At 28.3% G+C, this 6353-nt stretch overlaps 1 gene across 1 annotated transcript; it reads right to left on the bottom strand.

Annotated features, from left to right (window-relative positions):
* Positions 1 to 4343: 4343 nt before the first annotated feature.
* On the bottom strand, positions 4344 to 4630 carry LOC100164747 (RabX4-like; the record flags this gene model as incomplete). Its single annotated transcript, NM_001162170.1, is given in 1 exon segment — positions 4344 to 4630. The product of NM_001162170.1 is annotated as a RabX4-like (mRNA).
* Between the last annotated feature and the right edge of the window lie 1723 nt (positions 4631 to 6353).

Here is a 6353-nt window from a genome sequence, read left to right as displayed (position 1 = left end):
TAAGTGTAACTTATAAGCATTGACTTTTATAATCATAAAGGTAAATTTATTGTATACCTACCTTTTTTATTTTCATATATTTTAATAACACATAGGTATTTGGATATTTGAGAATAACACAAAAAAATATTTAATAATTAATTTATTAGTATCTAACATTTTAACTCCAAGAGCCCAATGTACGTCGTATTGCTTTTCCAAGATGCATCTTGTCATAACTCATCAATTAATCGTAAACCGTGTTTATTATTTAATCAGTATTTTAATTTTTTACCCTGTGAAGATTTTCAATTTTCTCACAAATTACATTAATTCATGTACCTCCCCACTGTGCAAAAAGTTGTAATATTTACGTTTTATAAACGTTTGAAGTTTACTTAGAACGTTAAAAATTATTGTATAAATTACGTAAATTTGACATTACATGAACTGCAAATGTCCGCCAAAACCAACAGGATAGAAACATTATCTCAATATTCTATTGACGTAATTATTTACACTAATACAATGTTTTAATTATGTTAATGTAAAACCTTAGAAAAACATTAAAATTTAACAAAAAAAAACTTTAACACTACATAATAATAACGTTAGTTAAAACATAAAAATAACGTTTGATATTAACTTGTACGAAACATCAATAAGACGTTCATTTTATGTAAACAACATGTTTCTTTATATTATAATATAGGTATCGATCGATTTGTTTGATTTTTTTAATTTTTAATAATATGATAGGTAGGTACCTACTTGTTCCGGCGAAGGAATTGATTGTTGAGTGGACTGTATGGTCATTATATCATGACATAATATTTATTCTTTATCGCAGAATCCACCGGTCATCAAAAATAAAATATGACTGAGCAAGTTTGTAACCGCTTTACCTATTCCTACGCAACCGGTGCCCTCAATGACCAGTCTGACCAGAGCTCTACATAAAACATAGATTCGGCCAGTGGCGTCATTTCAGTTTTCAATAGTGGGGGGGAGGCAAAGGTTTTGACCAGCCCGAATGGGTAAAAAAAAACCGCAACTAGGTAACATAATTTTTAATTATATGGTAGCAGCTATTTTAGAAAAACAATTGTATACCTATATCAGTTAAAAATCTACAAACTATTGTTTGGCAATATTTATATTGATAGACAAAAATATAAGTAGTTTATTGGGATATCTTCTTTTTTTTATTTTTGAAAATATATCAACCGCATTATCTATAAATCAATTTTACCTGATTCATCACTTTTAGTTCATACTCTGCTACTCCTATATAGGTACCTATACGATATATTTACGAATTAATATTATCTTAAATTATAATATTTTTTTTTATTATTGCATAATTACTGATTCAAGTTTTGTCTGTTCATTAATCATACCAAAAATTGTTTTCGATTCTTGAGTGTTTTGCGGTAATTTTATATTTTTAGCCGCACCACCCAATTATTTTTTTTTTAAGTCATATTTTGCCCAAATTAAAAGATTAATGTAAACACGCGTCACGAAAAAATAAATTTTAAATTAGGTAGAATAAGGTAGGTAGTAGGTACTCAACTAAATCAACACAGTACACAGAATAGTTGAATAGTATAAGATACACGATTGTCGCAAGTTAACTGAACTTAGTCTGGGATCAATGAAATTAATAAGAATGCCAATCGGTATTAATTTTAGATTTTAGAAATAAAACTATACGGGGTTACGATACTCATTATTATTATTGTTGTTGTGAACATATGTGTTTACAAGAAACACTCAGTGCCGCATTTAGACATTTCGCTCCCCGGTGCAAAAAAAAATTGGCGCCCCCTAAGCTTCGGTGAAAAAAATTGCTTCCCCCTAAGGGGCCTACCCACGGTAAATATGGGAGATATATCCTCATTAACCTTTTAGATTTTGAGCACAGAAAAGAATATTTGTTTTACAATGTGTGCTTTTTTTAAAAATATTGTTTAGTAATTGCTTGATCCTCTCTCCGCAAAGATACATTTGAATTTATGTCACCTAAACCTTGCTTATAATTCATCATATAAATTGTTTTTTTAACATATTTGAGTAGATTGTAGGTATTACATGAATAAATAAAATAAAATTATATAAAACTATGCAAATTAATATTAATTAAAAAAATGTCGAACAGCATAATACTAATATACTATATATATGTATATAATACTGTTATTAAAATAATTCAAATTATACAATTATAATAATTCACAAGTAAACATATTTCTGGCCACAATATTTTGGCGCCCCTAAAATACTGGAGCCCTGGGCAGTTGTACACACTCACACAAACAAACATACATAAATACATACTACCAACATAAAATGTGTACCTATGACCCTGCTAGGTCTAAATATAAAAATATTCCAACTATCAATTATAATTAGTAAAAATGTATCATTGTGACAATAACTTCTTAGTACATGGTATAATATTTTCTAAAAATATTATAAAATAGGCATGTTTTTGCGCTAGTAAAATATAATAATGGTAAAACGGCAACAACTGGGCACCGGCCCATCGGGCCTCTTTTAAAATCAGTTAGGGGCAAATACTCACCTTGCCCCCCCCCCCCCCCAAACGACGCCACTGGATTTGGCCTGTAAAGTTGGCTGGAAGTTGGTAGCTCACCTGCAGCACGCCATCGGCCTTCCGACATCAAACGTGCCTTGTGCAGCGATTATTTGCGCACTGTCTTCCGAATCTAATGCTAATGCCAATTCTCGTTGCTATTATGCAACCAAATGTTTGGCTGACGGCCTATAGTAATAACCAGAGGCGTACGCAAGTGTAGGGTTTTATGGTTCTAACCCTCCCTGAAATTATTTCTTTATACAAAAAAAAAAATGATTTACCACCATAATCAATACACAGAGTAGATTAACTGTTAGCCATTTTTAATCACAGATATAGATGTTAAATTATCTATATCTGTGTTTTTAATAGTTATCAAATCGAAAATCATAGTTTAAGTTTATTTTTTTTTTTGGCTGTTCTAAGAATATTACAAAGCGCCTGCCATAATCACTGTACCTATCAATTATCATTCCATTTATATCGGCCTGATGAGGTCCTAATAATGTACTCTAATCTATGGTCTATAGATGACCAGGTTAAATATACTCTAAATGTAGAATAAATTTGCAAAACACACAAATATATATTATTAGATAACTATAGAAACTTATGATAACATCATGAGGAATATTTTGCGTGACGCGAACAATACTTTAGAGTGCTTTCCAAGTTCATTAACCTCGCTTTAGTAGATAACTGTAATTTGTATAATTCTAAATTCTTTAAATTTTTATATAGGTTACAAAACGGTGTAATATCTACAAGCCTACAAATATTTTCATCTCAAGGTTTTTACTTTTCAAAGCTATGAGCATATACGTATTATATAGGGTTATGTCTAATAATATATGGCCACAAATATAATTACTACGTATACGTGATTCACCTATCATGCTCACCCCTTTTTTTCTTCAATTATGCAGTTATTTAAAATTAGTTTTTTGGAATTTTTAATTTACTTAAATGTTATATTTCCAAATTCTTGAGAATTTTTTGTACTACTAAGCATTTTCCTGTGGAGATACAAACCTTTGTTTGTTTTTAAATGAGAACCCCTCTTCTACTGTAAATTAGTTACAATTAGTTTTAAATAGAGTTATTTAACTTTGAGCAATAAGGGTGAAAGGACAAAGGTCCATGGTAATTGGTTTTTTCTAACTACTACCCATCAAAAAAGCAATTACCTAATTGTTCATTTTTTTTTTTAAATGGCGTTCTATTCAATATAATGAATTAAGTTTTATATACCTAGTTATAACATATTAATTAGTATTATAATTTATTTTAGAAGACAATGGTACGTATAACTATTGTAGTAAACCGTCCGACCGTTTTACTATATTATAATAAATATATTACATATATAGTATATCACATATGTAGATGCGTACCTAAAATATGCAAGGCTGGGCATTAACGAGTTAAAAAGTTAAAGTTAAGTTAAAAAGTTAAGTTACTTTTAACTAAGTTAGGTACTTAACGAGTTACTCTTTTTTTAAGAAGTAACTTCTATCTTAACGAATTACTTTTTTTTTAAAGTAACTTATAACTTAACTCGTCATTTCATTTTATAATCACGTTAAATTATATACTTTTATAATTAATTTGATTATTAATATTTAGTTCATAGTTGGTAATAAGTAATAACAAAGTAAAATTTAAAAGTTTTACCATCACTTTGGAAAACTTTTAGGTAAAAAAATAAAATATACAAATAATCTAATTATCTTGTTGGATTTCATAATATATAAGTACTTACAACAAAATACATTTTTTTAAGATATAAAGACCTACATTATAATATTATGTTATTTGTAGAACTTTAACATGAGGTGTAAATGGTGTAATTATAAGTTTTATATGAAAAAAAAAAAGTAAATTATTTTTAACTAAGTTAAGTTACTTATTTTTTCCAACTAACTTGTAACTTTAACAAGTTAAATAAAAAAGGAAAGTAACTTTTAACTTTAAACTTAACTTACATTTTTCCAAATTAACTTAACTTAACGAGTTAAAAAAAATAGTTAACTTGCCCAGCCTTGAAAATATGTATTGTATGATATAATAATATATTTTATTACACAAAAAATTTGCGTTTAAGCTATCGACAACATTTAGCCGCCGCACTTGTTGTTTCTACTTTCGTCAATTCTGAGAATCGAGATGTGTGACATTTACTAAATGCACATTGCCAATAATCAGTTTTTATTGCTAAGAAAAACTCAATGATGGGATGACAACAACAACACCTGCGTCGGTACTCCTTTGATCCATCCTCCTAGTCTATAACGTGTATCTATTAGCTAGGAAAGACTTTGTATATATACGAGTCCCTGTCCATAACCAAATTTTAATTAGTCTACCTTACACGCTTGTAGGACTTAGTTGGTCGTGGAGCATGCCCTCCACATCGCCTCCAGCCTAAGTCCATCCCCAGTACTTTTAACTAGTGTTAACAAACTAATTTCTCGGGCAGATGCTTATCGCTCTGTCCTCAAATTTATATAGATTTAACTTGAAACATTATACTTTAAAACATAATAAATTACTTATAATTATTACTGTGTCACTTGTCACTCTGCCACCTCTCATTTGAAAAACCTATTCAACAATAAACGTCGTGGAATTCAAATTATAAGCGATAGTGCAAGGGTCACTACATTATATATTGTTTTATTAAAATATATTGTTTTATTCTGTGTGAAATGTCAATATTAAATTATAATAATATTAATTATTTTGTTGATTATTTATCTTCAATGTCCATTTGTAGATAAAAATTAACATTGGAGATCGGGAATATTACAGTACATATTGTTCGTAGTTTTAATTAAAGCATAAGAAGTTGTTATAGAAAATGTCACTTTCAAAATATTCAATTGCTGTTATTTAAAATGTTTCTATATAATAATAAAAATTAAGGTGAATTCCATAAACCAAAAATTAGATAACCTCAAATGTAAAGCACAAAAAATTGTAAGGGTATTAATTTTAAAACCAAAGAAAATACTGATGATTGGACAACCAACAACTATTATAAAAATTAAAAACTAAGCACGATCCCAAAATAATATATTGGAACACCAGCTAAATTTTCAAAGTAAAATAATAAAACATAATAATAATATGTAAAAAAAATAAGCTCATAAACAATGATAGGTCTACTAGAAACGAACTAAGTTATTGTCAAATATGTATTATTTGTTTTTACAGACATGACTGACCGTAAGTATAAATAAGTTTTATAATTTTTCTCATTGAAGGAAATAGTAAAAAAAAAAAAAAAGGTGAGTAAGTGGATGTCACTCTGTGTACAGTAGGTTACAATTGGGTCACTGTATAATGGATGGTATTAAATTTGAATTCAATGATATAATATAATTGTATAAGAAAAAAGATTCTGAGCGGAGACGGTATGTCAGTCTAGGTATAAAACATATTATATACCTACTTATATAGTTATATCTATGGTATTTAAAAGAAAATTGACCTATAATAGGTACCTATAATAAATTCCAAATTAATCATATCACAATATTCATAAGGTACTTAGGTTTAATGTGTTATACACCAACAACAAACCGTGATACTATCATAGATATATAATAGTATACTTTAGAAGTTTCAAGTAGGTACCCATGAATAATATTATACAATCACAACAAAATAACTAAAATAGTTCTAGGTTTTTTGAAATGTAATTTCGTCCAAATTTGAAGTTAAAATGACTATAAAAATAAACTGTGCTTATGTATTTTTTTTAGATTTT

Source organism: Acyrthosiphon pisum, chromosome A2, assembly GCF_005508785.2.
Source record: "Acyrthosiphon pisum isolate AL4f chromosome A2, pea_aphid_22Mar2018_4r6ur, whole genome shotgun sequence".
NCBI lineage: Eukaryota > Metazoa > Arthropoda > Insecta > Hemiptera > Aphididae > Acyrthosiphon > Acyrthosiphon pisum.
Note: the sequence above shows the minus strand (reverse complement) of the source record. Positions and strands in the feature narration are given on the sequence as shown.